Below are 23777 nucleotides of genomic sequence, written 5' to 3'. Positions count from 1 at the left end.
CCGATGTGACGCGGTCTGTCGGTCCGCCTCTGCCTTTTCCTATAACATTTCTCCAAACCCCAACAGTGCCACCCCCCACCCTCACTGCCCACCCCCAACTTGCAGTGTAAGTCCCCCACCCCCCTGTGCCGGTGTCATCAGTAAACCCGACTCTCCCCAAGAGGCAGAGGTCGGAGGGCGTAATCCAACCAGTATACGCCCCATTCAAAGCCCAACAGGGGCAAATAAACAGTGACAACCAACAAAACATGAACATTGCAATCGCAAGTAGGTGTGCTGTTGCCGTGTGGGCGGCTCTTAGAATAACATGTATGACAGCATGTGCTGCAGGATGTAAGTTCTGCTACGGGCGGATCTCCAAATAGGTCTCCATACCTAGGTGAACGCTGCGGGCGAGACAAGACCAAGAAGTAACTAGGGAACCTGGCCGGCACAGCGCCCCGTAGGGCAGGGAGAGTGCCGTTGACCCCAGTCAGGTCTAGTCTCAGCCCCGTCAGACGCCAGAGGAGCTTGGATCGCTGGGAGTACAGTACGTTGTTGCCATATACACGTTCCAAGTCTCGGATTCACTGGATTGATAAATGAGTTCCGGATAGTGTCTCTCTGGATCACTCGACCTCGGCAGGGGCTCCCGCCGGGTTGGGGAGCGGTAGGTTTACCTCAATGAATTTCACCGCCTCCTCCGGAACAGTGAAGAAATATAGTTTGCCATTATAGGTAATCTTAAGGCGTGCCGGGAAAAGAATGGCATAAGGAACATTTCGCTCTCTAAGAAGCTTCTTGACTCCAATGAACTGGCGCCTCTCCTGCTGCACCGCTATTGAAAAATCTGGAAAAATCCTTATAGTTTGTGAGTCAAGGCGCAGGTCTCCCTTCTCCCGCGACAGACGGAGGATAAGGTCTCTGTCCCGATAGTTGAGGAATCTGGCTATTATGGGCCTAGGGGTATCACCCGGTTTGGGCCTTGGTGATAGAGCACGATGAGCAAGCTCAACAGTGAAGTACGGCGACAGGGCCGGGTTACCCAGCAGATCCTTGAGCAGGGTTTCCACTGCATCTTCCATGCGCCCCTTAAGGGCATTTTCAGGGACTCCGATAACTCATAGATTATTTCTGCGAGAGCGGGATTCGAGGTCGTCGCACTTCGCTTTCACACTACGCATGTCACGCGACAGGGAAGCAACAGTGTTCTGCAGCACATGTATTTCATCCTCATTTGCTGATATCCGATTCTCAGCGTCAGTAATTCTGGTCCCCGCCTGATCCACCCGTGTTTTTAATGAGGCGACATTGGCGTTGATGTCGTCCAGCTTCTCGTGAAAGGAAGCAAAGTTTTTGGCCATCGATTCCATGAGCGTAGTCAGATCAGGGGGTGAGGCAATGGGATGGTGGTCCGCTACCCGCTCCTCCTGTATGGGCGATTCATGATCCTCCTCTCCCCTCGGGACAGCCCTGGCGAATCTATCCATGGCTCCCCCTCTGGAAGACCCCCTGGTCTTATTAGGCATTGTGGATTCAGATGCAGGAGTGGCGCTGAGTAAGGATCCGGTCACTGAGGGAGATAGCGTAGTCCCAAGGCCAATGGGGCAAGGTAGAGGTGTCGGTATATCCCCAGCAGTGGTGGAGGCAAATGCCAGTAGAGATAAGGATTGCCGCAGGGGCTGCACCACTGGGGGGGGCACCCAGTGCAGATGAGGGCAGCAGCCGCCCCACAGTCGCTGCGCAGTATCAAAGCGGGGGGCAGGCACCCAGCATGTAGAATGTTGTGTAACAGAGGAGAAGGAGTGGGCGCCAGGGGCACGGGCCTGGTGCGTATCCTCTTGGCGTGTACTCTGGGGGGCGTAGCAGGCCCAGGGGTCTCCGGTAGTCAGCAGGCCAGCAGCGTGGTGAAAGGGTTGTGGGTATCGCAGCCGCCCAGAGCGGGACTCCACCCCGCACCTCACCTCAATATGGCAGCGAACCAGTCCTAACCGGCCAGCAGCGGGGCCCACAGCCGGGCAGAGGGTCAGCAGCGAGTCGCAGATGTGGCGTTTCACCCGGGGGGGGCAACAGCAGCCAGTCGCCCAGCCGCGCGACCCGGGTCGGGCCTAAGACAGTCCGGCAGGGCACCAGGAAAGGCGAGTGGGGCTCTCAGGCGCCGACCCACCCCGTCTCGGCAGTGATCAGCACCCGCCCAGGGCCCGCCACGGCACCTCCACTTCGCACGGGCCGGCGGCAGAGGCCCTCGGCCGGATGGGTAACGGGCAGCCCCGCCGACAGAGTGATCCACGCAGGGGGGCAGCCGCAGCCCACTCCGCAGCTCCAAGCCCCGATCGGGCCTCAACCAGCCCGGCGGGGGTCACAGATAGGCGGCCGGTGCACACAGGGGCAGCGCCCCGTCCCGCGTCGCACAGCACGGCAGGCCACCCAGAGGAGGAGACAGGAAACAGACGGATGCCGACGGAAGCTGCCACGGATGCCGTGGGCCGCAGCAGTAGGGGGCTCGTCCGGAAGCTTCCCGACCCAGAGAGAAGCCGGAATTTCGCAGGCTGCAGCTCGGTAATGCAGGGCAGCAGCCCAGCCGAGATGTGGGTTGATTGTACCCCGTTGGTCGCAGATGGAGGTAGATGTCCTCCGAGCCCACACGGAGCTCAAGGGCTAAGCAGCCATCTTGGGCTGCTCCACAGCGCCACCCCCCAAATACAATGTTTCTCAAGGGGGATTTTGAAATGAGAGAGAGCAGAAATAGAGCAAAGATAAAGGCGAGAGAATTTAAGTATTTTAGAGGTAGTAAAGAAAAAGAATTGAAATTAGATGATGCACAAGTGGGTCAAGGGGCATATAAAATAAATTGAGATCTGGAACTGAGAGAGAAAATGGGGATTAGGGGGAAACAAAAGAAGAAAGATAAGGAGGGGTTAGACCGTAAAGACATTTAAAAACCATACAGTGAAAATTATACAGTAAGTGGGAGGCAAAAGAAAGCCAGCGAAGGGAACGTAAGGCAGGGGAGATAAATCCACATGGATAGAGATGAAAAAGTAGGCACGCAAAAAAGTTGTAAATTGAGCAAAGAGGGGCAAATCTGTATGCAGGAAGAGCAAATTAACAAGGGGGGACCTGGGAGTCCCTCTGCCAGACATTAGTCCTGGTTACGAGAGACTTACCCAGACTAAGTCTCTCATAACCAGGACTAATATCTGGCAGAGGGACTCCCAGGACCCCCCTTGTTAATTTGCAGGAAGAGCAAGACAAATAGAGGAGCAGTAGAAGAGTTGAGGAAATACAAGGGAAGAGATCAATTCCTTAGTAGCTTGAGTGGTGAAAAATTGATAGGGTTTACGAATATCATGAAACTGAAAGCGACAGAACTGAGAAATAGCAGAGATGTGTGCCAAGAAGGACGAAGAAGAGTCAAAGATCACACCTACATTAAGTGCCAAGGACGAGTATGCTCGTCCTTTTTGCATAGACTTGCATAATGGCCTGCCACTTAAGGGGTTAAGGGTGGCAGAAGAAGGAGCAATAGAAGAGGGAGGAAGACGGGGAGGAATATAGGAGGCAAGAAAAAGATCATCTCTGTTTTAGAAGGATTTAGGTGAAGATAAGGAGTCATCATCTAAGATTGCATGGCAAGAAGACAGGTGGAAAGAGTAGAATGTGGTGCAGGGGTGGAAGAAGAGAAGGATAGGAAGATCTGTGAGTTGTCTGTATAAGGATGATGGGAGACTCCGAAAGAAGTGATGACAGAAGCGAGCAGGATAGTACACAGAGGTAGAGCACCTAAAACAGAACCTTTGGGAGCCCCAAAGGGAACACTGTAGGTAAGAGGGAAAGTGGAAGAGGATTGACTAAGCCAAGAGACTGAGAAAGTGCAATCAGAGAGATAGGAGCAGAAACATTCTAAGACAGAACTTCGTAAACCAAGATGATGGAGACCAAAAAGGAGGATAGTGCGATCGACCATGTTGAAAGCAGCTGTACTATCTAAAAGTATAAGAGAAGAGGAACGTTTAGAATAACGAGCAGTAAGAAGTGAATTAGAAACAGTGAGTAGGGCAGTCTCAGCAGAGTGACGAGCGGAAAGCAGATTGTTGGGGGAAGAGCAATGGCATTGACATGCGGGAACTTATACATAGACTATGCGCTCCAAGAGCTTACAGAGGAAAGATAGGAGGGAGGCGGGGTGAAAGTTATGGTTGACATGAGTCTAATACAAACTTGCTGTGGCTTTATTAATTTTCCTATCATTCACCATCCCAAAACCAGGCATGGCGGATTCTTAGAGATCACCCCGCCACGTGACAGATAAGCTCACAATTATCAAGTTTGTGGATCAGAGGAGCAAGAGTTAAATGCAACCATTGTCTGCACTGACCTTGGCTCACAGTAGCTGTTAAACAGGGCACATGTGACCTCCGAACCCGCTGTGTGCCAGATAAGGGCACGTGCTGCAGATCAAGGGGACTGATGCGGCAGGGCATATGGGTTCACGATGCATGTGGCATGAAGCTTTATGAAAGTGGGGTTTGATTAGCAGACCACCCTTTTTGAGATGGGCTACCCACATAATTTTACTATGTAATCAAAATAAAAAAAGGCAGGGCTTCTACACCCTCACCAGATGGCAATCCCTCATACACCCCCAGGGACAGAAAGGATGAGAACCACTGTACTAAGGATGAGGCTGGCACTCAAAGTGAGAAAATATACTGATGCCATCCATTGAGGTCCAGGCTTAAGCAGCATGCATGAATGTCATTTGGGGGTGTCGAGGGATAGCAGCTACTAACCCTGGTGAATACCCTGCGGCCTCTGGCACTGCTTCTGTTGCCCAAGGTCAAGGAATGCAGAGGCAGTGTGAACATGAAAGTATAGAGGGTCTTAAAACCCTCTTTAATATTCAGAAATGCTTGTCGGCATTGGCCATGCTGGCTGGATGCTTCAGACAGAGAGATTATTCTTTAGAGTCAAGTTGATTGTTTAATGTTTCTGAGGTGTATCGCGCTGTGCAGAAATACTGCAGGTTTTGATGTCACTGTGGTCTAGACTTTCCCATATCCAGGTAGAATAATTGGTATTATATCATATTCTTATAGATAGCGCTTTATCTCTGACTCTTGACTCCTCCTTCTAAGTGCTGTAAAAAGTGGTGTTAGTACTATGAAATGCAATAGTTCTTTATTTATCAATCTAACAAGGATGAAGCGATGATTTAGCCCTGGTGAAATATGACCTTGGAAAATGTAGGTTGGTACATGTCAGAGTTGATCCTTTAACTCGCTGAGCTATCCAATTGTGACACAGTATGCCTTTTAACCAATTGTGCAGTAAAAACTAAACATTTACCATGATATCTATTCACCACTTTCTCCTGTCCTATCAAGTCATTTTAAAAACAAAATATAACACTACTATCATCACATTTACTAGTGGGCCATGGCATATTCCTAGTGCTTCTAAGCACTGTGATTATAATTGTTAAGTTGATAAGATATGTAACACCAAGAGTCAATGCGTTTCCTTACTGGGAATGACCCAGTAAGGAAAGATATCGTGTAGGATAGCTCAATGGATTAGGTGTTCGCTGCTGGGATCTATGTGTGATCCCCTGGTCACAGGTTTGAATCATAGCAAGACAAATTCAACATTTCATCCTTCAGATATCGACAAATGAGTATTAATGCAGTCGGCTGTATAAGATTAATTTGATATAAGTGTGTTTTATGTAAAGTGCTTTGGTGAAGTGCTATGTAAGTAATTACTTATTATAAATCCCTAAATGTTAGAATCACCAAATCCAAACATCATAATGTCATGGAGGGTCATTCCGAGTATGGCGGTAGGGGGTTAATGGCACCGGTAAGGATGCTGGTGCCGTTAACCCCCTACCGCCACATTCCGAGGTCCCTTAGCGGGTCCCACCAGGAACGTCTGGTCTAACGTTAGTGTCATTTTAAAAAGTATTTATTTGCTTTCTTGAGATATGTGTGACTCTTATTTGATACTAGCATTTCTTAAGCTGTATGAGACAGAGTTATGAAAACATTAGAAAAATAGTCAGGATTATTCCACTCTATAAATGGTGAGGGATCATAGGAGCCATAGGCAAAACACGTATTTAGCCAAAGGCTGCAGAACCCCGATGGCAAAGAAGACATTCGTGGGAGTAACTAAGTGGTTTTTCATTGGCATTTGAAGCTGCATTTGACATATGATGGCAGCAACTGGGCATGAGGCTGCACATTACATATAGTGAAATGCAATTTGCATGGGGCTTTGATTGTCATTTCTGTGGCATTTAAGGTTTCACATGACCCATACTAAACATACCATGAATATAAGGAACTATACAGTGTGTATGGATCTTTTGAGGTTGATCTTGGCACATGGTAGAATCAATTACACATGAGGCTGCACATAAGATACCTTATAACATGCATAACATGTATTGACTTTAATTACTAGGGCATTTGAGGTTGTGCTTCACATACGATGGCAGCAATTAGACATGTGAGGCTCTCCCTTACATATGGTGACCATGCTAGGTGTATGATTCATTAAGTGACATTGGGTGGAATTGCTGGACATTTTAGGAGGCACTGGCATATGATAGCAATTGCATATACAAAGCTGTCACTTACGTATGTTGACTTTGCCAAGACTGTTACAGACATCACATTGCAGTATCATCAAGTAGAGGCTACATTGTGCATACTGCATTATAAGAGAACCCGGAAATGTGGGACTTTACTTGGCATACGATTACTAGATGCGACATTTTCAGCTATCATTGGGATAAAATGTCCGTAAATGGCCATATGAAGCTGTAGTAGCATACACATGGCAGTGCCACTGGGCAATGGTGATTCTACTAGGACTACCCCTGTCACTGCATGACCTTCTCTATAGCATATCAAAGCAGCACCCTAGTTAAAATGGTGTTAGCATCTACAAAAAAGTCGAATATCTGCCTTGGTATGTCATGTGATATAAGCGTAGGAATGATTTTTACACCCGTCAGTCACTTCAGTTCATGTCATCTGGGTTAAATGTCATATGAGGATATTTCATGTGATATCATCATGGTCAAAGGTCATATGGGATCACTTTGCATGATGTCATCGGATGTGTGACGTCGCTTCTGCTCCCCCCTGCATTTTGGTAAATTGGCATCCCTGGCAGCATGTCCTTTTAAATGCCCATGTCTTTTGAAACGCTCAATGCCGGCTCTCTGGATTCTTCTTAACTATGTCCCAGTTTTTCTCTTTATCCATCAGCCACCTTTGAAGTTAGGCAGTGGGCTCATCAATTCCGTCTGAGCTCAGCTGTGCTGAGTCTGCTCCAATTCCAGATTTACAGGTGCCTATCTGGCATGTCCATAGTCTGGGAGTTCTAGAACTGAGGCCCTTCGCAAACCATCTTTTCAGCACTGAAAGGTTTTTTGGCAGGGAGAGGCCTGCTGATCTTTCAATGCTATCTGTGCAGACATGACATGGGTTCCCCCATCAGCTATGACTTCCTGGGGGAGCCAACTGAAGAGAAGTTCCTTTCCCTCCCACATGACCATCCAACCACTGGTTGCGTATACAAGAGGTGTTTGGGTTGCCTCTCCTGACTTACAAGTACCTTGGCCAGACTGGACGGAGTACACTGGAGGCTTATACAAAAGATCCGACAAGCTGTCAGATGCCCAAGTCACCTCTAATTGACCAGAAAGTGTATCAGAAGCCAGGTCCAGTACAATACACTTGGGGCCTGGGTGCACAACCAACTCCTGTTCGTACCCTCCTCAGCATTATTGGGCTGAAAGTCTGTGAACCAGTCAGGACTTTTGCTCTGCACATTTGGCCCTTGTTCGAGTACACCAGGGTTTTAACTCTGTGCCTGCCTCTCTATGTGCTTCCATAGATCTGCCAGAGTGGGGAAGTCACTCTTTTACTGGAAAAAAGTCCACCTGACCTGGGATTGCAGCTGAGGATACCTCATTCAATTTTGGCAGGCTCTGAAGGTCTGAAACTAGCCTGTCCATCATCTCAGGTTCTTTTTCTATGGCAGTATCCAACCCTGAGATCACTGAATCTACTGCTACATATGTGATACCTCAGTGGCTGCTGACCCCTCTCCCATAGGCGTAGGTGCCTCAAGTGACTTCAGATATGGACTGGGAGTTTCCAGAGAGACCAGTCTCTTAAACTCTCCAGGGGGGAAAGCCTTGGACCTAAGGCCTCAAATACGTCCTCACTCTATAGTAACTGCCTGGACTGTGTCTGGGTCAGGGACGTCATTACTCAACAGACACCCTACTGGAATGGTGTTTTTAATTGCAACACAGTGTAGGGAGATAGTACCCCTCAATTGAGCTCTGCCAATGCCAAGGAATCGTAGCTATGACCATCAAACCACCTTACTGGCTGGTTGGGTCGTGAAATATACTACCCTTCCTTCACCTATTATCACATCACAGCTGTGACACTAGCAGCAGTGTCACATGAATCAGAGATTTTTTTCGCATTTAAGGTGATATGCTCCAAAAACATCTGAATAAGGCTGGGAACTTGGGTTGCCACTAGGGCTCTGTTACCATTCCCACTCAGACTGATTAGGGAACATCAAGCCAATCCCTGGCCTAGTGTGACTTCATCGTCTAAGATGCCCACATGCACTAGGGCCTCCTTCAGGAGACGAGCAGGCACAATGACTTGCTTAGAACTGCTGGGAGTCCAGACTACCCACTGTCTCGGATGGATGGTTCGAACTGCTATCATTGTCACTATCCCCCTCCATCTCTTCAAGTCCCAGAGGAAAGTTTACCTGGAATGGGGGCTCCAGTTCACTAGAGCCCATCTGGGATCCGTCCAACTCCCTAGCTTCCTCAAATACCTCTAGGATTTTCAGCAGTTCAGTTTTAATAACCTTACTGCCTTGAGGAGCCCCCTCTCCCCATAGGTCATGCAGGACACTTGCTTACAAGTGCTGCATGAGACTCAAGTGGAGTTCAATTGTAGCAAGTAACAAAATGCCTGCAACTGGTTTTAACGTTAACTGTACACTTTTTTATTTTCAAAGGCTGAGCTTCAGGCATAGTGTGATGAAATCCTACTGCTGGCACCAGTGTGATGAAAAAAGTACAAGGATGAGTAGTGGCTAAACTGCCTACTCAGCCATCACACTATTGCAAACCAACATTGATGCCAATCATAAAGGTGAAAAAGGCACAGTCAGTAGATATATCTCCATCACCTTTTGTGGTATTGAGGGCCGAGGGCACACTGCACTCTTAAGAGGGATGTGGGTGTGATAACAGTAGCGACACAAACAGCAATAGTACTAGACTCCAAAATAACAGAATAGCCACTTAAGGTTTGATACAAATATATATATTTTAATTCAACACATGAACATGTTAATAACTGACTATAAAACAACAAGCAAAAACCAACCCCATGGACAGAAAGCAGAAAATGCAGAACGTAAATTTGAAGGCACTCAGGGTACTGTAGCAGCGGTGAAGAGAAACACATTGCAACAATGTCACTTTGTACAAAGGATATATCTTTAGAAAAGGTGTAAATGGGTGGCTTAGCAGTCTCAGGGGTCCTAACAATGCACAAGGGAGCTTGGGCCTCTCAAAGTTGCCTTATTCTTACTTGGTGGTTCAACAGCATCGAACTGGGTTTCTCAGTGCTCTGTGGAAAGATCGAGCAAGGGTCAAGTTAGGGGGTTTGAGGTGATCAAGACAGCAAGTCGGCATCGTGTTGGGTTCAAGGTAAAGCTTTGTGCGATTCGATTCAGGGTCAGAATGGTGTGATTCAAAGAGTGCACTATGTTAGGTTCAGATGTCAAGCTATTTCGAGCTGATGAGTACCAGAGAATCAAGTCGTCAAGCAAAGCAATGCTTCCAGTGGTTCAAGTAGTGGTCTGGGTTAGTTCAATGCAAAGATACTGGCAGTTAAAGGACTTCCACAACAGAAAGCTTCTTGTTCAAGCCAGAGCATGTGACATGCAAAGCTGGCGTGAAGCTGTAGAAAACGGGATTTATGCAGCAACACTGTGGTTCTAGTGCCAAAAGCAGCCCCATGGATCTTGAGGGGTTTGAAGGCTTTGAATGCTGTCAACTCTGGCTCAAGAATGGTTCAAAGTGACAGAAGACAGAAATCCATTTCTTTGGCTTCTCTGGTGCCGTGAGTTCCATTTCGAGGGGCCGAGGGACAAGCTAGGTTCCTTTCCTCTTCACTCTGTCTAGGGAGGCTGGTGGGCACCTGTAGGTGTGCCACTCTTCCACTGAGGAGCCTGGGTAGCAGTGCAGCTGGCAGAGAGTGCATGTATTGATCCAACAGTAGTCATTCCCAATGTTCCCTGGAGATGGTTGTGGGACTGACCTTTACCCTGCTTTGGAACATCTGTATTCACCTCTGGCACATGGCTTTGGAAAGCACTGCTCTCCCAACAGGGTCCAAATGAATTCTTCATTTTGGGTGTAGAAAATGAATCAAGGAATCAGTGGCCAACCCTGTCCTTATAATGTGAAAACTCAACAGAGGATTGGACAACATCAAGCCTGATTTAAGTGGTTCAATCCCTGTCACTCTGAAATTGGGCCATTGCCTTCTTGTATCATACCCAGAATGTTGTGTTCTGCAGGAAATGAAATGGTCAGGGAGGAAAGAGAGCCTCACAGAAAACCAAGGTGGAAAACCCCTTTTCTGTCACCTCTGGCCCCTCCAACCCCACCCTGTTCCCAGCCCACAACTTCAAGGGCCCTCTTGTATGTGAGGCTGGACTTTTGTAATGGGTATTTCTTATTCAATCTTGGTTCACACAAACTCTATTTCTGGATTTGTGTGGGTTACCCAACCTCAAACAGAGACAGCCTTCCTGCCCTTTGCCTTAATTGTTGCAGCAGAGACAGGCAGTCTGGTTTTGACTCCACATAGCTTTTCCATTGATGAGGGTGGCTCACAGGGTTTACATGAGCATGGTACAAATCTTAGTTGGCTTTAATAATTGCGTGCACCATCATTCACCTTCCCAGAACCAGATAAGACTTTTTTCTTGGATATCAACCTGCCACAAGAAAGAAAGGCTTACAATTATCATTTTTTAATCGGAGGTGCAAGACCTTGGGTCACAGTAGCTGGCATACCTTGGCATATGTGACCTCTGAACCCGCGCTGTGCCTCAGAAGGGCAGGGACTGCAGATCCGGAGCCTGATGCAGCAGGGCATATGTTTTCAATATGCTTGTGAGAGTGAGGTTTAGGAAAGGGTGGTCGTATAATCAGACCGCCCTTTATGAGATGGGCTAGCTACATGATTTTATGTATTGGAATTTTTAAAATACAGGCCTTGTACACCGTCACACAATGGCAATCCCTCAGAATAAAATATGGGGATTTGTTTCTTTTGATGGTTTGTGTCCTCTCTCATAAATGGCGAGTGACTAACACATTTGGGCCTCATTACACGTTTGGAGGTAGCCTTGCCTGTAATAACGACAGGCTACCTCCAAACTTGCAAATAATTCCAGCACCCGAAAATGGGCAATTACCTGGGCTTTTCGCCCTCACCGGACACGGTATTTGCCCATTCGCGGGTGCCGAAATAGGATGCTCCCCATTCCCATTTGAGCCCCATAGAGCTCAATGGAGAGGTCGGATGCACTGGCATCGTTTATAACGGTGCCGGTGCATCCGACGTGCTGTGTTCGCGGGTGCCTTTCTGACGCCAGGTCCGGGCAGAAAGGCACCCGCGAGCACAACTCATAGTTTGCCGGTCCAGGAACTACGGTACCGGCAAGCTTACCGGTCCCTTAGTTCCCAGACCGGCAAACTTATAATGAGGCCCATTGAGATAGAGAAAACATCAGCTAGTTCTTGTTAACAGTGCCACCTTCGTCGCTCCAATCTGGTGCCCGTTGCGCCTCCCCTCCCTAAGCCCCCCGCCCCCCCGTCCGACCTCCCTGTATTGGCTCCTCTTCGGCTGGTGCTCCACTCGGAGCTTCTGCCATGAATTTCAATGCAAACAAAGTAAAAATACCGGGCCGCACGGCCTCACGCACCTGTGATCGTGCTACGGGCAGCCCGGGCCTTCCCTTGCCTCTGGGATGATCCTGTCCATCTGGCAGCAAGACACCATTTGGTCCAGGTCACGGTGCTGAAAATTGCACTATGTTGTGAATGCAAATGTGACATATGCGATGTGTCACAGTACTGTTCTGTAGTTTCGATTTCCCCGAGCTGTCCCACCCGGCCGCACAGGCCCAGACTTTCTAGATCCAACAGGGGCAGGCAGGCACCAGGCAGGGCACATTTGGTATTAAGTAGCAAATAATTTGCCTAACCCAGAAACAAGAGGTCTGGCTGGACCAGTGTCTGGGCTGGTGTATGTACCAGGGCATGCCTGAGAGTCACTCAGACACCCACCACAGCCACAGCAGCAACATCTTTTTATGCTGCCTGGGCTGCCACCGCCCTGCCCGCAGCCTGTCTGCCTGTGCCCAGTGCCACTGTTTTCCTGACAGACCCTAAACTGCCGGCCCGGCCTGCCCCATAGTGTGCACCCCATGCCCCAATGGATTCAGCTCGAGACCGAAGAAGTTAACTTACGAGGTGAGAGCACTGCACAGCACAGGTGATAAGTGATACGTGCGCGGTGAGTGAGTGTGACCGTGGTGAAGCATAGATGATGATGTACAGTGAGTTTTGAATAGGTGAGCTGGTGGTGCAGGGAGGTTAGGTGGTATATAAGCAGGGAGGGTGTATGGGGTGTGCATGGAGAATGGATGGTTTGTGAGTGTGCCACCTTCACTCATATCACTCTCAAGCTAAGAGCATGCCACTGTTCACCACTCCACTGTGCATCCTCACTCCTAGCACTTTCCATCTCTCATCACACCATCACTAGCTCTCAATGGAGTAACTTTGCTGAAAATGTTGGGGGGGATATGACAACTGAAGCAAAGGCGTGGGGTGAAGGGAGGGCGGATGGTGGCTCTGAGGGATTGTTTCAGCCAAAAAGTAAAAGAAAAGTGGTCGAATGGTAGATTTGACCAAATCCGATCACCATCATTAGTTTGAAGCCGAAGATATCGAACATGAAGAGCAGTGGTTGCAGGAGTGGCCCCCTGAGTCCATGTTTGGTATTCTTGGCTTTGGTGGTTGCCGGGGTGTCCCCGCTTCCTCAGCATTGGTGGGAGGGGACCCAACAAAAAAAGAAGAAAACGGACACTGCAGCATCAAATCCGACCCATGTTAAAGGTTAAGTGGGGGGGGGGTTATGGCTCTACTGGTGGTTTGAGGGGACATGGGTTTGGTTTTTTGTACTGAGGTAAAAATGTATTTGCAATAAAAATGACTACGATTAATTCTACTGTGATTTTGTACGTTGGTCAAACAACCTAAATCCCTAAGGGATAACAGTAAACTACTGCACCACAAGAGTCCATTGCTGATGCTCTGTTATAACTTACATAAGACTGGTGGCTTATCTCTAAAATTCAATTGGGCCCCCACACATCTTCAGCCGGCCCGCCATGCACCCAGTGACACAACATAACATTCACAAACTTAATTCCACTAGAACATACACACAATGTATTACTTATCATTCATTCGGAGCCAAAAGTCAAAACACATATGCTTGCACACACTCTCACTCAAACACAAATGCACCCAGCACCTCCACTAGCATACACTGTGTGCACACAACATTTATATGTACATTTACAATAACACATGGAAACAGTGGCACAAAATCCATTGTGCAGACCAGACTTTATCACACCATGATACCCGAAATTTTGGACTAAATTGACTTGACCTAGCTGAACTATGCTGAAAGGACCAGATTCACTGCAATATCAGTAATTTACCTGATTGTTCCTTTCATTCAAAGGCAGAAACCATTGGTCAATGCAGTGCAGTGGGTGACCAAGTAGAATTGGTATAGATGTTTAAATGCAATTTATCTCCAAACGTGGGTTCTGCACAGCACCTTATATGTCTATGTGCTGATAGATTTTTTCTACAAGATTCTGACTCATTAACATTAAGGTATGTTTTCTGTGTTCAAATGGCTCCAAGCAGTGGAGTACCGAGCAGGAGAGTCACAAGGGGATGGTCAAGCTGCCCTCCTGTAGCTCTTTTAAGAGCTATACTGGGATATTTGTCATTGGGACACCTCTCCCATTCGGCACCTCAAGGAGGGTGCTCAACGCCAAACTTGTCCCGCTGGCAGGACAATGCGTGCTGAGCAATTCCATCTTCACTCCTAGCACTCTCCAGATAACAGCACGCATCACTCACCACAGCGCATCTTCACTCCTTGCACGCTAAAGCTCACAGCTAACTACCACTAGTACTCTCCAGGGCCAGTCCATCTTTACTTGTATCACTCTCCAGATCAGAGCACATCACCGCTCACCACTCCTGTGTATCCTCATCACTAGCACCATTGTCTACTAAAGTAAATGAGGTGAAGCAAAGCCAGGACTCTTCTATGCTCTGCTGCAAGTGGGAACCCTTTGCATCTTGAGCTGTAGCTTGGCTAGAATGTCTGGTGTTATGAATAGTTATGAATAGTTATGAATGTCTGGTTGTTAGGAATAATGCAGGTGCCACAGATGTGTAGTGTTGAGCAATTTTAGAAAAAGGTTAGCTCAATCTGTCACCTGCAGTCCCAGTTCCTAAGGCAAAACAATGAGAGTAATCGAATAATAATTACTCGGAGCCTTGGATACCCGCTGGCCCATGCACAAATCGCAGAAATCTCCCCCCACCTAGGGCTGAATAATTGTGTGCCACCGAAGAGCCAAGAGGTCGAACTCTGCATTTTATAGTGCACACAACCTTCCTGGCAGTCCCAGGAATGCGAGACCACAAATACATCTCCACTTCCATGCCACATGGCTTCATCTGGAAGCTCGGATTGCCATGGAGACACAATGCTACACGCCAGTCAACAATCCTCCAGAGAGGACACCACCACCGCAAAGCAGGGTTCAGCAACCTTTGTCTTTATAGATGTTGTGGACTACAATACCCATCAGCTCAAACCAGCACAATCAATGGTGTTGCATCACGGGAGTCGAAGTCCAAATCCTGTTCAGAACCATAGGTTGCAATCAGCAGACACTTGACCCGGAGAGAGAGCCCGCTTGAAGCACACTTAACGGGTGCACGGTTCATCTTTGCTGAACGACAGCTACACACTGTCTTGTGGTATATCTCATCACGTGTGTTTCCTGAACGCGATATAGGGCTATATTGTGAATCCCCCAACAGCAAAGAGGGTTAAGATTTAAGGCAGGTAAGATCTATTTCCCCACAAAGTTAGAGGCGAGCTTGGCCGGATCAGGCTTGAACGATGCCTAGAAGGCCCGCTGGTTACCTATTGCAGTTTATCGTAGCTGATGTCCCATCAGGAAAGGACAGGGCAGCCTCATAGCCAGCGTCTGCATTTTCTGTTCTAAAGCAGGTGGAATTGTTCAATAACAACTCAATTAAGGACCTCTGCTTTCTCCAGTCGCCTGCCTCCCCATGAAAGGCAATACAGATTACCCCAGATGCTTGTACAGTCTGAATGTTTACATACATTTGCACGAGCCAAGATTATGCAAACACACTAATGGAGGGCACAATACAAACATTACGAGTCTGGTTATAAAACTGGGCTCCCATCTTCTATAATGTTGAAGGAAGCGTGAGCTCCCTGCGACCGCATCACCTTGACAAGGGTCTGGACAGGCTTTGTCTCTGGAGCACTGTCTCCTCTCCGAGATGTCTCCTCTCTGAATTGTTCCGTCTCTGAACTGTCAACTCTCTAAAATAGCCCCTCTCTCAGCTGTCTCCTCTCTGAAATGTCCACTCTCTGAAGTGTTTCCTCTCTGAGCTGTCTGCTAATATGTGCTTTGCAAGGAGAGACTGCAGGAATATGTTTTTAACCTATTTATGGAGAGCAACGTTTGAAGACAAATTGTGCCGCTCTCTACTTTGCTATATTGCTCACGGGGACAACTTTGCAGAACATTTGGGGTATATATCCTCAGAGAAAATAACAGCTGCTCAGTAGCACCTGCCATTTTCTCACAAATATTTCTAGCGAGTGCAGCAAGCGGGGTATTATCCAGCAAGACATTTGACATGTTTGCTTTGTCCCAAAGAATGGTGTTCGTTTTCACGACCAGACGTTACCCGCAGTGAGCGTTGCGGCCCCGCCCTCTGGCGCTCGCTCCTGCTGCAGGACTGTGGTGACCGGGGAAGCTCCTGACCAGCAGGGGGGCACCCTGAGCTGGCGGGGACAGCAGAAGCACACGTGCTCATGTACGGTGAACCGAGGTGTATGGCCTATTGTTCACAGGGGTGTATGTTTCTGTATGTTTATTCCTCTGTGCGCAAAGGGGTGGGGGTGTTTCTGTGTCTGCTACATCAGTGTATGTGTTACTCTGCGTGCACAGTGTACACATAAGAAGGTGTAGCTCCTGTGTGCGCACACAGTGTCAGGGCAGTGCCCAGTGCTATACTCTACTTTTGCACATGTGGGGTGTCGTAACCTGTACGCTTCTCTGTTCGCATAAGGAACAGCTGGGTTTCACATTTATCTGGGCACGTAGGGTTCTCTCTGCACTTAAAATCTTCACTTGTTGTTTCAATTCTGTGTAAAGAGGGTGCCTGGGTGACATATAGGACCTAATTTACAGAAGCGTTTTATAATGGCAAAACCCCATTGGAAAACGCTCTGTGAATAAGGACCTTAGGGTGCACAGAGGGTGCCCGTGTGTATTCCTTCGTGCACAACAAGCAAACTAAAATCTATTGACTTGCTTCTCTGTGCAGACTGGATGCAATAGGGTTATGTTTCTCTGCGCACGCAGCCTGTTTAAGGGGTATCAACAGTTCCTTGTTATACCCGCAAAAAGTAAGGAAATGGTAGTGACCGACCCTTCTCTGACCCGACCGGTGAGGTGCCCCCTGAGGAGCACTTCATCCCCTAGCATCAAAACCAGGCGACGCCACAGCTTGCTAACTAGTCTTTATACATATGTTGAGCAGGAATTCTGTAAGGAAAGATTGTACCATCCATTGAAAATGCCAAAATTGTATTCCTTGTGATTTTGGAACCTAAACTCGAACTCACCCAAAACGTTCAACATCAATTTCTTGGGTAAACTTGACCCTACAGTGGAAAATGCTGTGCTCCTCTCTGCAGCATTTCAGAAGATGTTAGGTATGGGAATAACATGCATTCTCTGGTCATTTTGCCCTATTAGACGGGTCTGGACAGTGAACGGATTGACGCCAGTTTCCCTGCATTTGATCTTTGGGGAGTGGCCATTGGACGCGTGTCATAAATCCATTGAGCAGTTACTCAAAAAGCTGTTAAAAGCTGTTGATCCCGCCGGCCAAGGTCCGTGGAGTCGGATGTATGTGAATCTTGGCAGTTGGCATGGCTAGTGGCGAGATCAGAGGCTCTGTGTCTACAATTCGAATGGGACAATTCTTACTAACCCATCCCACCTTATCCTTTACAGATCCGCCAGAGCGCCTGGGGAACCAATTCCGTTGGTGACGGTGCGCGGTAAAAATACCTTTAACATTTAACATTTAACATTTAACCTGAGAATTCACGTGCATTTCAAACACAGAAAGCATTGACAAAGCCAATAGTTTTCTTTTTTGTTTAGGCATGGATAGGCATTGCCAGAAGTTGGCAAACTAATGCTACAGTTGCTTAAAATGGCTACAGCTGGGACATGGTTACAGTACTTGTGAATATGATGGTAGTGCCAGGCAACAGCCTATCTTAACTCTATGCACAAGCAAAGAACGGTTGGCTTTGCCACGGTTTGTTTTTAACATGACTCCAATGTAAGGGGCGAATGCAAAGGCACACGTACTGTTTATAAATTAAGTGGCTGAAGGCACAATTGCTCAAGATATGTTTACAAGAGGCTAGAGCAATGAAACCTTTTCAGCTCTAACTTCCCACAGGAACACAAGACTGCTGGCAGTCCCCTATACAGTGGCCCAATCAAGTTTCCCAATGTTGACTGAAAGAAGCAATCTCAAAGGGATCCCATGAGGATGCTCTTTGGGCATGGAGGGGCAGGCAGCGAGTTTGAAAAGCCACAGATTAGCATGGCCGTGGGCACTCAATCGGTGGGTAAATTACCAAACAACAACCTACTCGCGTGCCATCTACTTCTTATCTGTACTTCGGTACAATAGTTTGGACGCATAAGTTGTGTTGAAGTGCCACTTGACACCCAACATTAAAACAAGGAAAGAAACACAGAAGCAGTCCTAGGAGTGAGAGCCCAGCAAACAGGTGTGGGGATTGGGGAGCAGGCAAAGCAAAGACTGCGTGGGTTGTTTAGAAGGGGGCCAGAATATTATTTCAGATAAGCAAAGACAAAGCCAATAGTTCTGGCTTTTGAAAGCAATGACAAAGCCAATAGTTCTGGCTTTCAAAAGCAATGACCAAGCCAATAGTTCTGGCTTTTAAAACATACAGGATATGATGATTTTGTAAAGCTACCACGAGACATAAACAGCTTGTCCTTTATATGTGTCAAACAGCTGATTGACATTATTGCCAAACTACATACTGTTTTTTCATGTATTATAATGATCGCACATGTAGTCTTATTCCCACTCATCCTTCTCTGAGGTGGGGGACGCCCCCAAAACAGGCGGAGGTTCCCTGCTCCCCTTCCCCCACCCCGCTGCCTAAAGTCATGCAGGGAATACCTCCAACAACCTTCAGTCTCCCACAGGCTCTCCTTACTCTGCCCCTGCAACTCCTGGGGCCTCTTTACGACCTCGGCGGTAGCCATGCCGCTATTGGCGGCATGGCTGCTGCCGAAATCGCCCCCGGGTCCGGGTTCTCAGAATGAGGAATTACCGGGCCATTCCGAGTTCGGAGGGCCCGGTAATTCCTCCCTCCAAGGACCCGGACCCGGTCCTTCCCCATTCCCATTTCAGCCCCCATAGGGCTGAATGGGAATGGGAGAGGGAGCCGACAACGGGCCGATTACGAGTTGGCCCGTTGTTTGCTCCCTCTTCCTCTCGCGGGACCCAGTAAGCACGCTGGGTTTTACCAGGCGGGCTTACCGTGTCCCGCGAGGGGACCTCGTAATGTGGCAGAACGGGTTTAATGGGTCCGCATCCTTTTGCAGCACCCGTTAACCCGTTCCACCAGGGTCGTAATGAGGCCCCTGGTCTCCCACTGGGCGCTACTTACTCTGTTTCTCTCCCCCACTCTCTCTCACGCTCTGCCATGTTTAACCCCATCCCAAACCTCACTCCCTCCCCTGCCCACGCTCTCTAACCTCTCAGCCTGCCTCCTGTTCGTACAATTCTGTTGTGCGAAACGGCGCATGCGCTATTCCCAACTGGTCGCCATTTATTAAACGTGGCCTGTCGGGAACAACTTTTCAGTCAAAGGCGGCAAAACACATATTGCTGCAGGTGCTCTAGCAGAGAGTTCAAAGCTGTCTCTCGCAAAGCACAGACATGGCTGAAAACCAACCTTAGACATGAACTAATTGGAGGAATGGGAAACAACGATGTGTTTGCATTTTAACAGACTATCCTGGAATTCTAAGTTCATTCATTGCAGCTACACATATTACACAACACCTCTATTACATAGAGATTATGAAACATAAACTAGATGCGCCCCTCCCATGTACAGATGTCCTTAAAAGCCATTGCATTCCTTGTCTTTCTTGCTGAATGAAAACCAATGTGTACAAGCCCTGTTTTTGTTGGTCCAAATACTTGTGGAGGTGTTGGAAGCCATAGAATATTGCACCTGTAAAATGGGGAGATGGTTATCTGCCTGCAGTGGCCTATATATGGTTGGATGGTGGGTGCTGGGGCTGCTGGCCATCGTGTGTTTCCTGATGGCGGGGAGGGAGTGGGCGGGGAAGGGGGTGCTGCTTCATTGGAGCAGGATCCTGCAGCACCCTAGAGATCGATTGTTGCTCCTGTGCGATTTAGGTAAGATCCTCTCCCCAACACACACAAAGATCTACTTTCATGCCTTTTGGTTAGTTCCATAACACAATGTACACTTGGTTAGATCGGAGCAGCACGTGCTACACTAGTTGTTATGTTAATCAGGCATTTAAATCACAGTGTATGGCACCAAAAGGTGCTTCAGGGCCTATATAGCCCCATTTGCTCGACCTCAGCTGTGACTGGTGTGGTTTGTAGTGACCTTGTAGAGATGGGGCCAATTTGCTGAACTATTAAAAAAACAATACTCAAAAATTGAGTACTCAGAGTGCACAGTAAAACCCAGCTTTATTCAAAACACAGCACCTCTGCTGGGAAAGCTCACAAATAGCTCTGAACGTTATAATAAGTTTGAGCTGCTTTTAAACTTCAAACACGTAGGCAATGATGTCATAATACAATAACAGATACAAAACGTTTGAGTGGTTATGATTGGCTACTGTCTTAAGATATATATGGATTAAATAGGTGTTAGTTCTATCTTTGGCTAAAGCCTTTCTGACGGCCCTTCCTGGGTCCAGCCCATTACAGATACTGCTTTGATTACATTATTGCAATCACACTTGATTTGTTGGAGTCATTCGTTACAGGCAGTGTGGCAAGAAAGATTTCAATTGGTTAGCATTTTACTCACCGACCTTGGATACTTTGACAAGATGTCAAAATATGAAAGGCACATTGGGTGGGGGGAGAGAAGTCTATGGTCTGCACTAATTCCAATTAAAACTACTCTCCATAATTCCCAGGCCATGTGGCCTATCTATCACATTGTATTTGGCCTTTTGTATTGTCTCGTGTCTGTTGTATGCACTAGGGAGTTCAGCAGGTGCTTAGCTGTACTTCGCTCATAATGAATATCTAGTGTTCTTCATGTCTTGATCTCATGTTAGGGGACCCTGTGGGAGAATTAATTTCTTATTTACTGGGTTTTCCGCTAATTCTAATGTGCATGTTGTACTCCTTGTGGACACTGGAGATACACTTCATCTCTCCGTGACAGAGTCTTTTGGCATTCTCATCGCATGCACCTGGACATCAATGGCTGGCTGTTCTCTTTATAAATCTTAATTATCCTGGGATCCTGCTGCTTCTCACTCTGGGAAATTTTATCTCGTCTTTCTGAGGCCTTGCTAACGCCTAGGCCTGCTGCAGCCTCTGTGTTAGGAACATGGCTGTAATTTAGTGTTTCTTGCTTCCATGTTGCCGATCTATATTCGTCTCTGTTCATGTTAAATTCACCTTGAGCATCTGCCATATGTTGGTTTCCTTGCCCGTGTATGCTGTATCTATCCCTGCCTATACTTCCATCTGTCCTATCAGTGTAGTGAATTCCTCTCCTGGTATCCCAGAATCATCCTTCCTTCTAGGTTATATACATCACACTACTTGTGCTTTCTACTATCTAACTGTAATCCCTACTAGTGTTGCACAATCTAACTAATTCTTAATGGCAGATCCGTGTACATTGACTATTGAGAATATTGTTTCTTAGATCCTGCCTGAGTTTCTGATCTCATACTGCTAGATTCATAGGCCAATAGGGCTGGCTCAACTGATATTGTTTCTCATCTGTACGATAATGGTGAGGAGTAGGGGCAGGAGTTGGTACTTACATATTTATCTGAGATGTGGCAGAAGGTGATACCTGCATATTCATTTCCCATTACCCTCTCCCCTCTGGTTGCATTATCGACCACCTTCCACTTGTGCCATCCTGTTATAGCCATCCTCTGGTAGCCATATTTTCCTGACTCCACTCAGGCTACCTCCTTATGCTACATATTTTCTGGACCACAGGTCATGAAACAGCAGTCTACATCACCTTCTCAATCCACCCAATGTTCAGTGTAATTTTGGGGGTCAATAGGACATTCAAATATATTGTCCCAGGGGGCCCAATGGGACATTCCCTTGGATACATATGGGGTAATTCATTGGTTTGCGTATATCTGTGCATGAGATCACTCACATTTACTATAATTGTCATTTCCAGTGCTTTTATGCTAGACTTTCTACATTGGTTCAGGGCTATTTGTAGGGCACAGTAAGCTGTCAGGAACAGGACTAGTATGGCCAGTAATATTTTAAATGTGTTTGCCAACCAGGTGGGTACCCATGAAAATAGGTCATTAAACCAGCTATCATCTTCAATGTCCTCCACCTTGAACACCATCTTAGTGGGCAGCTCCTGTACATTTGTTTTGGCCTCTGTAAGGAACCCATTCTCATTCTGCTCATAGTTTGCTGGTAGGTACGTATAGCAAGATGAGCAGATCTTGGCTCAAACGCCTCCCTCCATGGCAGTGATAAGATCAAGAACATACCTATTTTGGAGAGTCATTGATCTGACTGCTCTCAGTTCCTGTTTAATTGAATTGAACCCCTTCACTGTGTCATTTATCGCTTGCAACAGCTTCCATCTGTTTATTTGGAACAAATTTGCATTTACATCCATTTGCAAGCCTGGGGCAAGGAAGGAGGTAAAGAACAGTTCTGCTTGTTTGTGTTTGTCTCGTATATTATCATAGGTCTCCATTGATTTTGCAAAAAAATATTCTCCGTTCTGCTACGTTTTAGGACAAGAGAACTTTTCTTTCCAGAGTTCGTGTACATTAGGGGAAAATCAATGATCTGCACCTAACTTTGTGGCACTACTAATGCTGGTGCACTAATTATTGCTATGGAGAATATCCCTCCCCATGTCGGAGGGAGCTGCATATAGACGTTTGAACCGAAAGCAAAAAAGTGGTCCATTAATACAGCTGTGCCCACCATTATGCCTGGAGTGTCCATAATACGTTGGCAACCCTCGTTCACTTCTACTTTCACTGAACCATTGTTTCTGAAACAGAGGGTTGCATCTGTTATTGGCATTATGGATACTGGTCCTGCTTCGTCTTCTATCTAGGCAATTGGAATCTTCAGTCCACTTTTTAAGGCACACCCTGTTTGCATTCTCCACAACCTCCTTTGGTGCTGTTATGCGTACTTGTGCTTTACAACCTATCAGACCATCAACCCATTCTTCTGCTGTAGTACCATCCCTGCTGTGTGTAACTGCGGTCTATTCCAGCAACAAGGTGCATCTTTCCCTTGTGTGTTGGTTTACTGAAACAATTTATGGTCCTTTATTTGAATTGCTCTGCTGTGCAGGCGTACAATATGTATTATATTACCTTGTATTGCGTTTTTCCATTAATCATCAGGGCATCTGTTTTATGAAGCTATCCTCACAAAGGGAATCTGCCTTTGTTACCCATTGAATGGTAGCCTGTTTTCCCTGAAATTTCCCTCTTGTGGTGCATTATGCAAGATGTGTTAAGCAGTGTGCAATGTGTGTGTTTAATTCCGTTGCTATGAACACTCGGGAGGAGCTCATGGCATATGGAATGAGGGAACAAACAAAACAGCTCTCATCAGACTTCTGTCTCCCCCGCTCATATGTTGATAGCACAGGTTGTTTTTAACATGGAAGGAATTATTAAAATACAGTGCCTTGTAATTGATGTCATTTTGCAAACTTCTGTTTACTTTTTTAATTGGTGTGCTCACGTCAAGGGATGTTTCAGGTATCATCCCAGCTGTCATTACTTCAGGACCCATACTTGTGTTATCATCACTGAATACTAGTCTTGCCATAGCATCAGTGTCAAACTGCTTCATTGCAATACAGATAACAACAACAAAATGCAAAAATAGAATGCTAAAACCATGATAGCCAAATAATCCACCCTTTGCATATATCTGGGCATATAAGCTCATTTGGACAACACAAGAA

Source organism: Ambystoma mexicanum, chromosome 1q (assembly GCF_040938575.1).
Source record: "Ambystoma mexicanum isolate Mex_15411 chromosome 1q, UKY_AmexF1_1, whole genome shotgun sequence".
Taxonomy (NCBI): domain Eukaryota; kingdom Metazoa; phylum Chordata; class Amphibia; order Caudata; family Ambystomatidae; genus Ambystoma; species Ambystoma mexicanum.
This window is presented reverse-complemented; position numbering follows the sequence as displayed.